Source organism: Syngnathus floridae, chromosome 6 (assembly GCF_059516105.1).
Source record: "Syngnathus floridae isolate MCC-2025c chromosome 6, RoL_Sflo_1.0, whole genome shotgun sequence".
Taxonomy (NCBI): domain Eukaryota; kingdom Metazoa; phylum Chordata; class Actinopteri; order Syngnathiformes; family Syngnathidae; genus Syngnathus; species Syngnathus floridae.
This window is the reverse complement of record NC_142418.1, coordinates 10,728,592-10,743,676: the sequence shown is the minus strand read 5'-3', so window position 1 is coordinate 10,743,676 and position 15,085 is coordinate 10,728,592. Positions and strand designations below refer to the sequence as shown.

Sequence of the window (15,085 nt, the reverse complement as noted above, 5' to 3'; positions counted from 1 at the left end):
TGTCAAAGCCAAACATGAATTAGCTTTAGCAAGAGGGTGGGGATGCTGCAGTTGATAATATGTTGCCATGTGCCACATGCATATTTGCTACACTTACGAACAAGTGTAATCGGTAATATCATATACCATAAGTGTGATGCAATGCTCCTTGGGGTAATGTGACAAAAGCATGTAACAGCTCTTTAGCATCACACCTGGGATCTTTTTTAAATGATGAAGGGTTATGCTCATCAACTGGTGGGGGGTAACTGCTGCAAGGCACACTGAAACAAATTGATTTTCCATTGTTGATTTGAATTCTATTATCATGTTAGTCATGCTGAGTTCTTTGACAAATGACTAGAGGTATGCTTTTTGGTGAATTGTGAGTGTTGAATGCTTGCTTGTCTTATATGCGATTTTAGGAAAGGCCCGCTGCACAATAAATGGTCCATAAAAAGTAAGCTTGCATTGGTAGGGAAGAACTTGAGGGGCCTGACCCCAACCATTTTTTTTTCATGTTTTCATATAAATGTGAATTTGAACTGAAACACCCCTACGGTGTTATTTGATGTATCTATTTATAAATTTGATCTATTTGTTATTTATTAATATTAAAGCTATATTGTCTATCTGTTTATCTATCTGTGTGTTTCTATCTATCTATCTATCTATCTATCTATCTATCTATCTATCTATCTATCTATCTATCTATCTATCTATCTATCTACCTACCTACCTACCTACCTACCTACCTACCTACCTACATATACATACAAACATACAGACATACATACATACATACATACATACACACATATTTGAATCCTCTAGGTGCATGGCCAAATTATTGATTTTTGGGCAGTTTGCTGGAATTTTTCTGCACATTTCTCCCAGTCCCCACACAAACATACAATGAACGAATGAATGGACCCCCTGAGATACCCTTGGCCACCACATGGCAACCCTAAAGAAAATAAATCCTAGCTTCGCCAGTCAACATGAACAAATCAGTTTAGACAATGACATAAAAAAAAAAGCTGATGTTTTTTTCTGCGATATTCCAAACTTATATCCACAAAAGCTTCATTAAGACATTATTTCATTAGTTAGTGCATGACTCTTATTGCTCTTATATTTATCTTATTTTAAACATGACTTAACGGCCAGCATTTGTTCACACGGCCTCCTGAGTAATGATAAAACACCTAACTGCATTCTCCTCCCTTCATTTGAATTGTAATTGTTATATGATGATCTTGTCTTTAATCCCTAACAAGTACATTTGTGGAAAGTAACATTAATGAAAGTAATTAAAGAAAAAGTCTTCACCCCCAGGAACATTTCCATATATAGCCACCAGCACACACTCACAGTCTAATTACATTCCTGCTGCAAATACATCTTGACGTTTGAACTCCCTGAAGGCCCAAAGAGTTAACACATGATTGCGTGCAGCAACGACATGGCCACACTGCCCCCGAAGCCCTCCTGACACCCCAATCTCCCAATCAGTGATTCATGGCTATTATAAAAAGAAATTCCGCCAGGAATCCTGGGAGAGACAGAGGGAGGAGAGTGGAAATATATCTTTTACCAGAAAATAAAACGCGCAGCACAATGGTGTGGAACTGCCCACTGGCCAATTTCGCGTGCTATTATTACTTTGGCAAAGCAATCTAGTTTTAGCTTTACTCTAATATTTATACTGCATTTTAACTTTCTGTTTTTTTCACTGTTGTAACAATCAAATTTGATTATGTCGGTTTGTTTTCTTTGCCATTGTTATTTGGTGAGGAAATTTGATTTAGCAATGTCTTAATGTAGTTTGGGGGACAATTGTCTGTTAGATCAGGTGTACATGAGGATTTCTAGCTCGGTTTTGCAGGTGATCATATTATTGTGGCTCATGCACAGGTCATTTTTCATCCATCCATTATCTGAACCGCTTATCCTCATGAGAGTTCCCGTGCTGCGATACTGGTATTTTAAAAAAACTCTCAATATATGCTTAAAGCATATAGCTTTTTCATGGGCAGAATACAACATATTTAACAATACACAGAACATTTTACATTCCAGGGAGATATGTTTGGTTTATTTTTGGAGCTGACAGAGCTGTTATTTAACATTGTGGACATTCAAATCCCAGTGGAGGAGAGCGTCCACTTGATATGAAGGACGTGTTGATGTTGCTGAGGGCAGCAAAGAGTTGTCATGAGCCCACGAAACCAAATTGTCAGAAATTCTCTGTCAAGTGCAAGTTTGTGTGTGTGCATGAGTGTGTGTGTGGGCGTGCACGTGTGATTTGCCAACTTACATGCAGCTACGAGTCAAGCTGCTGACAGGTGAACGCCACAGTGGACTTTAGGTGGTTTCACTGTCATGTGTATGACTGCTTGAGTGCAAAGAATCACACACATGCACACAACACACACACGTATACACAAACTCTTGCCCTGACTTCATTTGTACAAACCTTGACTGAAGTTCAGCACATCAATGCTATGCTTTCACACGTTTCTATACCAGTAGCTGACATCATAACCAGTAACATAAAAAGACCATGTTCGTGGTAGAGAAACATTAACACGTTCTGGTTGAAAAGCAATGGCTCACCATTGTGCAATGTCATATGGTATTAGACATCAAGCCCCTTTTTAAAACTCATTTCAAGTGACAACTAAAGCCTGATAATGCACCATTTCCTTTTTTGTCTCTTTCCTCCCAAATGCAATTTGGAGGACACATCTGAGTGCTTCCAAGCTCTAAAGCAGCTGAAATGGGAGATATTCACACGAGAAATTATGGGTGCATGTGATCCCCACAGGTGCAGATTGACACTTCTCCGGAAGGAATGGAATAAAGGCAGCAAATAACGATTCCCTTGTAGCTTATGAATGAGCAGAAAGAGCTCGAATGAGAGGGGTGTGCCAGCGAGTGCGGGTACCAGTGGGGGTACAATCCAGAGGGAGTGGGGCCTGCAGTGAGCACAAGTGCGAAATTCTACATGACCATTGCAAGCATGGCATAGTGTGTAAAAGGTAGGGAAACATAGTGGGGAGAAAAAAAAAAAAGAGCACGCAAACCACAGGTTGAGAAGCCATCGGAATACAACTGATAAATTCTCCTTTAAAAAATGACAGAGAACATTGCATTAAGGAGACTGCACATAGTTTTCTGTGGCGATTTGACTCTTCCTTGAAGCTAAATAAAATCAAGTGAAATAGCCATATTCAGACTTAATGTGTCTCTATGGAAATAATACATTCGTCCGTCCCATTATATTGTCCATGAAAGCAGATTTCATAGTAATAACTATCAGTTTCCTTGAACAGCATTCATTGTTTCGCGATGAGTTCATAGAATTTATTCAAAATGTCTAATCACCCACATTCTTGGAAGATACTCCAGATAGTTTACCAACAGTATTATCACCATCACTTTGGTGCTTTTACTCACCCTGAATCACACACAGCGTATCAGCAACATTTGTTTGTTTGTTTGTTTGTTTGTTTGTTTGTTTGTTTGTTTGTTTCCACATATAAAAACATTTAAAATGGACATCAATTAAATAAATGTGATAGAGAATGTCTAAAAAACCCTCCAGGGGTTTGCGAAGTGGCATTCTCCAGAAATATGAGTACATTTAAGGTGAAATTTCAATGGATAGAGAAATATGCATCCTAACACATGTCATATAGATGGAAGAAATAAGAAAAATTAATAACAGGGAGAAGGGATTTATGTGATGCAAAGAGCAAATTGCAAAAAAAAGATGTAGCTCAGCACTATATCTTGGTCTGTTTCCTCATGTTTTGGTTGTTTTTCACCCTTTTTCACTTATCGTTGTAATAAATCAGCACTGCATCGTCTCAAACATGCTACCAGCTACAGCACCTGCATATTATCAGCGTTGCCTCCTGTGAAACAAACCACTCTATAAACACGGTTTTGATAACCGCTTTCCACTGTTGTTATCTCAAAAGCTCTCTGTTGTTTTCACGTCGATAGAATCAAATGTAATCTCCGGGGCCACTCAGTGTGCCCGCATGACTAATTTTTAAAAATGATTTTCTTCCATTCAATTAACAATACAACAGTTGATTCTGCCTACCAAGGTACATTTATTTTTTAACTGGCTGCCATATATATTTATTTTTTCTAATCAGAGCTGGTCCTAAAAGCACTAAGACCGTTGCTTTCCTTTTGGGACGATCAACACCTCTGCTGAGAATGGAGGAAATGAAAGCGCCTTTGTAAATAATGATTTCTATGCCCAGTGCGGGTCCCATTACTTCATGCACATATGCTGAATCATGAATCTTCAGGAAATAACTTTTATTGAGCCACAGGGGTGATTGAAAACAGGAAAAAGTTTTGTCTAGTGTTTTTTTTTTTTTTTTTTTTTTTACATAGACTATAAAAGCTAAAGCTTGCCATAGAGGAAGATATTAATGAATATGCTCCAATAACATCACTAATATTCTTTAAACTGAAAACTATATGAGAGTGAATTAATGCCTCATTTGATTGTAGTGAGGGTTTCTATTTCATTTGACCTCAGCCACTTCAAGCTTCAATCACTCAAGCAACCAATCAAGTCCACAAAATCAGCAGACTTCCCAGTGATCAACTAATTTGAAAGCTGTAGTGTCGTTTACAGCCTGGATCGACCAGACAGTCACTATTAACACTCCTTTTATTGCAATCAGGAAAATTTAAGCAGTAATCATCACTCATAAGCAGTGACTACAAACAGATGATACAAACTGATGAGCATCTTGAGTACAAATACTCTAAATACTCTGCCTTTGCACAGAGATTCATTGAGAACAGTTGTAAATCATGGCTGATCGAGAGCTGACACGTAGGTCTACTATTACAAATCCACTCCGTCTACAATTACAGGATCATCAGCATACCGTGCGCACCAACTTCTCCCTAGAATATATCCGCAGATATAAACTACCTGGCTCATTGCAATGTCCTGTTCACGGGTTTGTCACAGTGCAAGAACATGCCAGAATGATGTCAAAGAACTAGCAGCCAGCGACCAACTATAGTGTGACGTTGTGACCTCATATCTCCTGTACCTGAGCCAAAAAACATGCACTTGAATACACCAAAGCAGATGGTTGACTCCCATGTCCAGTGCATTCTATGCCAACATGAGAGGAAATAAATCTGTGCCAAAGGGAAGTGGACAGTTTGTTCATCAAAAGGAACACTCATATTTTTAAGGCAGTCATTTTGTTTCTCATCAATGTACTTCCTAATTTGTATGACTTAGTTCTGTCTTTGAAAGAGTACTGCTCTTTGTCCGTAAATAAAGGTAAAAATAATTACAAATGTAAAATGATAATGAATATAGTAGCAGTGAAAAAAAATATTCAGGGGAGAATCATCAATTTACTAAAAATGTACAAAGCACTGGAATAATCCAAAGAAAGATTTTATTTTTTTAATACTGCTTGCCAACTTCATGTACTGTATTTGTTTCATCATGACCCTCCTTTTTCTGTTGGTTGCTAAGAGCAGCGTGAGTGGACAACCTCTCAAAAATGTGGTTTTCTACCAAATGTGTCTGTGCTGCTGTGAGAACCATTAAATATCTGAGTGGAGTTGTGGAAGATACAAAAGAATCTGATCTTGACATTTACTGTGCGCTTTGGAACCAAAACCGATACGTGCTGTTGTACAAGCACACACACAAACATGCGAGTAACATTCAGCTCGTCTTCTGTCCTTTGACGAAGTAGATGGAGAAATGCTGTAATATGGCAGTTCAACAGAGAAAATTCAACAGAAGAATAGGCATGATTCATGTTTGGGTTGCCTTCCTGTGAGACCTGGCAACTCCTACCCAGATCTAATCCACAAGTAAGTATTGTAGGCATAAAACAATACAGATGACAGAGCAACATTTTTAATCAGAAATTCAAATTCAACAGGGTTTTGCTTTAGCACATCAGATGAAAACATTCAAGGACAGGACAATAGTTTATCCTCACAAGGGCTGTGTGTGAGCTGGAGCCGATCCCAGCTGACTTTGGGCAGTATGTGATGATTTAAAAATGTGGACACCGTTGAAATGTAAATGTAAATGTTTTTAAAAAGGGAAAACGCCAGGATTTAGAATACATAGGGCAGCCATGTTACGGTCTATGGAATTCCTCACATCAATGTGCGGACTTTTTTGTACGAGGACTGGTCAAAGAAAACTCTGCAAAGCTGATTCTAAAATGCAGCTTTGCCTCAAACAGACACGACTTTTTCACTATTAACCACTAGCAAAGAAAGTTCATTGAGAGCAATGGGAAGCACATAGACTTGGACTTTTTGGGTGATTGATTGAAATCCACCAAGCTATGAATTGCTTACAGAAGAGCAACACCAGAGCTGATACCGCCCGAAGCTGCACACAGACCCCATGAAAGAAAATCCCCCCCCCGTAAAGGTAAGGAGTAAAGCTAAAGTACGGGGAAGCTGACAAATCCTGACAGGACCAGGATCACGCCCGTCCACAGTCAATACGATTACCACAATTCTGCCTCACTGACATTTCTCACCTCCTCTCTCACTCTGGCGTTCTTTCTCAGCGCCTACACTTTCTGCATGGTAATGAACACCCAACTCCTCTGGATCCATCAACAGGGTCACTTTAAATTGTGTAAGCTTTAGTATTGTCAAATTGGTTTTACAGTAGTTTTTCCTTGATCATATTGGTTTTTTTTATTGTTTTTATTACTGTTTTGATTTTATTATTGTTTTTATTCTTCGTATTACGGTAGGGCGTTTAGTATCTATAGCTACCTAAATTATTTATACTTATTACATAAAAACATCCAATAATTAATCTGGTCTGAAGTTTTAGGGAAACAAGCATATGTATTGTGTTCCACTGCTATAAACCAGGGAATACAAATGGATTCATACAACTGTTACTGTAAATATGAATCTGCCAACAAAACACAGGTTCGTGCTTTATCATTGTCAAATGTCTGCTGTAATGCTACATTGACTCTTGACATAATGCAATCTCTTTGGACAGTTTTGACAGTTCAATGTCATTAAACCTGGTTGTGGTGAACAATGCTGTGGTACATTCAAGTTGTTATGAATCAGATGCTATGTGTTTTGAGGGTGAAGGATTTCTAGTAATCACATGTGTTTGTACAAACTGTCAAAAAATTAACTGTACATTTTTTCTATTTTTCATTTCGCTTTAGGTGTTTCATTTACATCATTGCACTAAAATGACCTTGCCTTGTCATTGAGCCAGAACACCAAGCCCTGCGCTAGAAAGCCCTAAATCTGTGGAAATTAGAATAACACTTAAAGTAAAATCATCATCAAAAATCTGAAAATGTTTCACCTTTACAATCCGGAATCAATCATAAGCTGCTATTTTAAAGGGGGTGCACTATATCCTGCATTCCTGTTATCATCTTTGATATTACTGTTGGCTGCTTCAATAAAATAAACAGCCTCTTATATAACACCACACAGCAATTAGCCCCATTTGCCAGTACAAAATTATTATTTAGCAGTACATGAATTACAGCTCATGCCACGTTAATAATGAAGCCATTTAAAAAAATGTTTTTCATTCCAACCAAGACTAATTGACCCCTACCATGCAACATCACAAGCTAGTTGTTTACCTCAGGAAAAAGCCAAAAACAATTCTTTTGCATGACAAGACTTCTTGAGGATACTGCTTACATCAGTTCCTTTTCAGAATATGGCTCTGCATGTACACATGTACCACCAAGAGTTAATTACGAGCCACAGCTACCGGTATATCCTCTCTTGACGCATCGTTTTCAGTTCTGTGTGACGGTCATCCAATCGTCAGCGCTGTTCTACTCCCTGGGTGCAGGGTGTCTGCCAGCAGGCACGCAGTGCCAACGTTCATCTGCTTCCTCTACCGCTCACCCAAACACTGAGGCCAAAGTGCCGAAGGACAGAAAAGGGTAGCGAAGCACACAAAATAAGAAATAAAACATTTATTCCCAAAAGGTAGAACTGCTTTCTTGTGAATGGTTTATTAGCCAGGCTGGAACAAAATACATTTCCACAGTTTAACACAGGGGTGTCAAACTCATTTTTGTTGCGGGTCGCGTCATAGCCATAGTTTCCCTCGGAGGGCCATTATGGGTGTCAACGTCTTCTATATACACATAGGCTACACAACAAACTAGTTCTGAAATAAGAGACTAGTAAAGGATGCCTCCTGGACGCCTCCCGAGGGAGGTGTTCCGGGCATGTCCCACCGGTAGGAGACCCCGTGGACGACCCAGGACGCGCTGTCTCTCAGCTGGCCTGGGAACGTCTTGGGATCCCCCGGGATGAGCTGGATGAAGTGGCTGAGGAGAGGGAAGTCTGGGAGTCCCTCCTAAAACTACTGCCCCTGCGACCCGACCCCAGATAAGCGGAAGAAGATGGATGGATGGATGGATGGATGGATGGATGGATGGATGGATGGATGGATGGATGGATGGATGGATGGATGGATGGATGGATGGATGGATGGATGGATGGATGGATGGATGGATGGATGGATGGATGGATGGATGGATGGATGGATGGATGGATGGATGGATGGATGGATGGATGGATGGATGGATGGAGACTAGTAGAAATTGTTCAAATATTTTAAAAAGACAAATAATAAAAATTTCTAGCAACGTCTATTTTTTAAAAGTGAAGAGAATTTGTAATTTTGACACAAAGTTGATGCAAAATTTGTCTTCGCGGGCCACATAAAATGATGTGGCGGACCATATCTGGCCCCCGGGCCTTGAGTTTGACACCTATGGTTTAACACATGCTGTGCTAGTTCATACACTTTTCACTTAACCACCCATTCAAATACTGGCCTAATTTATATATTTGTGAAATGCAGTAGGAAATGTCAGTCGTTGGTCCTCTGGATTTCCATTCTTATGGAATGAGATCAGTATTGATGTGATTCCACAATGCTGGAAGCACGGGATTTTACAACTCAGTCTCAGTATGCCAACACATTTAGATTACGGAAGAAATCGGGTCTAAGGCTCCGATTGATTGTTTCATGGTTCATGTCATGATTCATATTAGGGGGGAAAATGCATATAAATAGCACACAATTCCTCTTAATCCCTATAGCTTGTCTCCACTTGAGCCAGGCAGCTCAGCTATCCAAGCACGGGAAATGAGTTTCCTTCATCCTCACATTAGAATCACCAACAGAGATACGTATTTACTGTGTGGGTCACATAATTTATTGGTGAGTCTATGACAGGCCTCACTAACTACTACAGCGCTTCAATCCAATCAAACATTGGACAAATTCCCTCATGGTGACTCTTATGAAAGTGACCTTTCAACCAAATGAGACCTTTAAGATTCAGCTGCTTCTGATTAAATTACTCTTCCACATTATAATACATTTTCTATCATCTGTCCCCACTATCCGACTCAAAAGGATTTGACAGAGGTTCTCGTGGTCCACATCTGTCATTTTTCTATTTCATGCAACAATGTATTTTTCTGAACGTTCGGTGGGGAGTGTGAACTCGTCAGCTAAAACCTCAGTGGAAATTAGTTGGAAACGTGACAAATAGCTTGGTTGGTTCCTTTAGTTTAATTAATTGTAGGCCACAAGGAAAAGAAAAAAACATCATAATTTTGTCACTTGAACCATGTAGCCTAACAATTTCCAACCCATGAGAAGCTTCCCTAAAATGTAAAATGTGACTTTCCAGGAAATTACTTTTCACTGAGAACTTCAGTTGTTTTCTTCTTTTCTCCTCTCTCCAATTTGCCGCTGTTCTTTCTCATCACATGGAACAAGATTCCGTCTCTTTTAAGAAAGTCACTTTCTTGGAGCACTGGAGGGCTTCCAGTGGTTCTCAACACTCCTAGACAACTACTCTACCCATTCAGCTTTTTATTGGATCAAATTATTCCTTTCCTAATGAGGAACATGTCTTGGGTTTACTTTACTCAAAACAAAGGCCACACTCCACATTAACTGACCTCCTTAAGCGTGACTGGGATGAAAAGTGCATCTGCTGTGACATTAAAAAAAAAACATTTGAACAAAATGTAAGTTTTGAACATTTGTATTTGAATATGTATATGCAACCAGGATAAGACCTTCCAAAGGAAACCAATTTGTTTTCAACTACCATCATCACTCTCATGACAAACTTTGCAGGTAATTGTATTCCCTGTGCCATACACCTGGCCATTAAATAAATCAGTTCAAGTGTAAGACCAAAACAAAAGTGCATGAATAATTCCCATCACTGAGCATGTGAGATATTTACCAACCCTGACAACAAATACGTGTTTGTGGCTCAAGAGAAAACATTTGTTCTGCTCACCTCTGGTGTTACAGCATCTGCAGTAACTGTCATGGAGGTGAGAATTGTCATTCATATTTCATATCAGCAGGCAGAAATCTTTTGAAAGATAAATTAATCATCAGTTTGCTCTTTAGGTTTAATAAGTCGCTTCTGTGCAGGAGTTATGGAATCAGCATATTCAACATGAGTTACAGTAAAAGTATTAAGGATTTAATTTAGCATTCAACAAACACAGAGGTAAAGCTGACCAACCATGAGAGCCACAAGAGCTAAAATTAGGAAAGGTGACATCAGAGGGCATGGTTGCTATGACAGCAAGGCAGCCAGCAGACATTGCTGTTGCAATGCACCTTAAAGTACATCAATTTTAATTTTTGAACGATGTGTCGTTTTGTGTGAATGAGGTATTTGTAAATCAGCTTTATACTGATATGCCAAATACAGCAACACTTTATTATAGATTTCATGTTGCTCGATAAAATCTGCTTCAGCTGTGGCAAAAGAAATAACCTTCCAGTATGTTTCTCCCTGCACAACCAAGCAGACTTCATTTGTGTTAAAGAAGTCACCTTTTACGATATAAGATATTTCACAACATAGTGAAGCTGTTTTGCATTTATGTGCGTTAACTTCTATATGTGATGCTTAATCAATGGAAGCCTGTATAAGGCATTCACAACCATCCTCCTCCTCCACTGCCACCTCCTCCTCCTCCTCCTCAGAAGACCTGTTGATGCTTGAAGACAGGGGGGCTGTTGTGCAGCTGGGTGGTCACATAAATGTGCCACTCATCTAATATGCACTGCTGTGCTGCCTGCCAACACATTCCTCATTTAAATTCTGATTAAATAGAAGGTCGGTGGAGCTAGCGCACATTCAGAAAGCTATGTTGATATACTTAAAAGGCTTCTCCAGTCCAAATAGATTGGAGGTTTTTTTTTTTTTTGTAATAAAAATAGACAAATGCAAAGGGCCCTTTTTGAAAATGGTCAGTTCTAAAATTTCAACGGATTTTATTCACATGTTAAATACATAGTACATATTGTAAGACGGGTAAAAGCTTGTGCTGAACATGACTTCTGAATTTTCATTATTATAATTTAACAAATTATCCTAACCAAGGAAACCAAGGGAAAAATTTACATCTGTCTATTCATTTCTTAGTGCTTGTCCTCATTGGGGTCAATGTTGTGCTGGAGCCAGACCAAAATGACCTTGGTCAAAAGGCAGATTGGTGGTCAGCCACTTCCAGGGCACATATAGAAAAACAACATTAACACTTAGATTTTTTTTTTTTTAGTCTTCAATTTACCTAACAAGGATGTCTTTAGGGTGTGGGAGGGCAATAGAACTCCAAAACACAGTGAGAGATGCAAACTAGAGTGCCAAAGCAGAGATTTAACCTTTGATTTCATAGTGCATTATTGGATCCTTACAAACGTGTGTATTCCATAAACCTTGCTTTAAAAAAAGTAAAACATTAATTTTAATAACCTTGAATCATTTTCATTTATAAAAGCGAAATAAAAATGTGTCGTGTGTCGTCTACATTTAAAAACCTGTTTGAAAAAGAGAGAACACTTTAAAAGCTATTACGGCCACCTAAAAAAAAATACGATGAAGATGAAAATATATAGCCATTATATATGTGTGTTAACTTAGGGTAGAATATTCACACTCAGTTTGTTTTGAGTGCAAAGGTTCGCCTTGAAAAATTAATCAGCAAAGAGCAAGAAGGCTTCCTCTCAAAGTTCTGCAATTTGTTGTTGACTAAACTTAGCCACCATTCAGCACATGGGTGAAATGTGAATCACTTCAGACTGTGGACAAAAACAAGCACCTCAAACATGTTTTTTTTCCTCCAAATACATCACAGTGTATCTTTGGGCAAGTTTAAATCATATGAATTACACCCTGACATAGCAATTATATTCCTGGGCTTGGTACAATTTTCTTAAAAGGAACTAAAACTACGTGTTGCTAGTCAACCACAATTCATCCAACACTGAATGTCAGAAAATTACTGACTATAATGTAGGAATAATGCTGTTGAAATGTACTTAAGCACTCTTTGTGTAACTTAAAGTGGTCCAGAGTTCACTAAGTGAGTAAATTGAGACAATGTCATCGTTATTTCAGAATTCATACGAATTTTCTTGTGTAAAATGGGCAGCTGGGCTGAGTAAGGGTTGGGAAAACGCCAAGCTCCAGTCCATCGACTCCTCAGACACAAAGTGTGCGAGATTGGAAGCAGCGGATTCACAACTAACGGATGTGAAGCTGTGACTTCTATGTTCAAATAAGAGAAAAGGAAGTTTATTTTTTTCCCCTTGCCAAATCAGGCACCAATGAATACTTATGTGGAGGGACTGCAAAACAGCTCGATATGAATATTTACACACTTCTTATAGGCCCATTCTCCGTAATGGCTACATTTCACTTAAGAAACCAGTTGGTGCAAGAGGGGACATGTTATTCGTAAAAGGTTAAGTGAGTTGACCTGCTCAGATGCCAGCTTAATGGAAGGCAATAAATTAGACACACCGACCTGCAGTGCAAGGAAAGCTTCCGCCATTGACAGCCGGTTTCACGAGCATTTCAAAAGGACATTGGGCTGAATTGCTCACAACGAGATAATGATTTACCTTCAAACTTTTTCCATTGGTACATTGCACTACACACATTACATTCTGGATCCGTAGCCAACTACAAAACATCAGGCTATGTAATGACACACCTCATTTCTTCAACAACTTTCTTTTTCAAAACTTCTTTTGCTCTTTGTCTTCCAAGCAAAAGGTTTGCTATATTGAAATACTACAATCGCTCATACTTCTTGGCTGCAATTGTTTTTAAATACAACAGCATCATCAGCCATTGGGGCGGGCACTCATGATCACAAGTAACACAGGGAAATGATTGTGTGTGTGTGTGCACGCACTTGTGTATATATACACTCAAGGACATCTTAATCATCATGTATCACTTTCCACCAACAGCTGCACTAGATAGTCTTCCATGTTAAATGCGTAATGGGAGTGGGTACATTATACATTTATGATTAACCTGCGGCAGCAGGCTCCAATCCACACTGAATGATCTTAATCATTCCTCAGTCAAAAGAACCAGCAGGTTAATGATGGACCATTTATACTCGCACAGTCTCCCACGTTGAATGGCATGCTTGCTGCAGTGACCGGCCTCATAAAACCTCTGATTATTTTGTTTCAAGAGTCAGTGAGTTTTGCGTTTGCTATTTGATGGGGGGTTCACATATGATACATGCATCCTCTTCCTGTGCTTCATCTGATAACTGTGTGATGCAGGCTTGTCAAAAATCTATTTACTGAAAAACTGTGGTGATTTTTGGCAACACCTGCAATCCATTCTCTATCATCTTAACATTCTTGTTAGATTAGGCCTCCGTGATTAGGCATCCACAATTAGATAGGTGTCTTGAGCCAGGGCTGCTGCGACCATTTTTTTTTTTTTGCTTTCACCCTGCTCCCCTTATCTATGGCACACTTGGCACAGCTATTAGTTGATTTCAGTTAAGGCCATAAACCCAGACGGTCACATGGGCTGGTCAGAGTCGGGTATAAGGTTATAAGACTAGGAATCCTGCAGTTGGAGGTGAGACCTTTTTCTACAATCTTGCAGAGAAGGCAAGTGCTGAAGGCAGAAGAGAAACAGGATGCAAAAGTGATGATGTCGCTCTCATGTGCTAGCCCAGCTAGTGAAGGGCCCTCCCCTCCTGAGTATATTTGTCACCAACAATCGCTCCAAAACCCACAAAACCGAAGAGATGAATCTGAAAGGTAAATCATTTCCATTATATCTGAAATGTAGCTAAATTTGCACATTTGGGATGAGACTATACTGCTAGCATGTCGCTGGCTGTATTGGTGGGCCCTCAACAAAACCTCCAGTAGGAGCAGGCGGTGTGGTTTGTGCATGTGCATGATGACATTCACACATAACGTAATTGAACAGACATAGAACACATCTGTGTTAAGTCACAGCCATTCTAATTGCCCAAGGTGCAGCTGTGCTAACCACCGCTGTTTACATACCACCCACTACTAACACTAACGTAATACCTTCTGATGCAATACAACCTCTGACCACAACCATCCCCACAAAACTCAAGGATGCGCCTGTTCAACGACAAGACTGTGAAGTGCCTTTGCACAAGGTCGCTCTTCTCGCCTGCATAGAGAATTCTAATTGTAGACAAATACATCTCGGTGTGCAGCAACCAAAACAATCAATAACAAAACTGTACAATGTAGCCAGAAGTGAACTAAAAACAGGTAGGACCAGGAGAGTCAAACATGACTACAGGCACCAGATTGCCTTCAACAGCAACCCCAGTTTGTTGCGGCAGGAGGCCCAGCAGATCACCATCTTTAGGGAGCAGACAAACACATGCCGCACTGAGGAGCTGAAAACATTATTTACACTCTGAGGTCCCACCCCAGTGGTCTTCATTACCACCACAACCAACCTCTTAGGGTGCAGGTAATGGGAGTTGAAACAGACACTCGGGTCACATACTGTATATGTGAGCAAGTGTGATCGTGCGCTTAGAATGTTGAATGCGCACAAGATCCCTATGTGCCACTGTGCATTTACTATGTACCAAGAATTGGAGCAGTGGATGACGGAAGCAAAAGAAGAGGTGTGCTTCTTTCGTCGCCGCCTTTCCACAAAAGTCAGCTGGGATGTGCGCCAGCGCACGCACAACC

General features: G+C 39.7%; 1 protein-coding gene across 1 annotated transcript in view; it reads right to left on the bottom strand.

Moving 5' to 3' along the window:
• Positions 1-15,085, bottom strand: part of b4galnt4a (beta-1,4-N-acetyl-galactosaminyltransferase 4a) — a 94,698-nt gene that overhangs the window by 77,513 nt on the left and 2,100 nt on the right. The window lies entirely within an intron of this gene.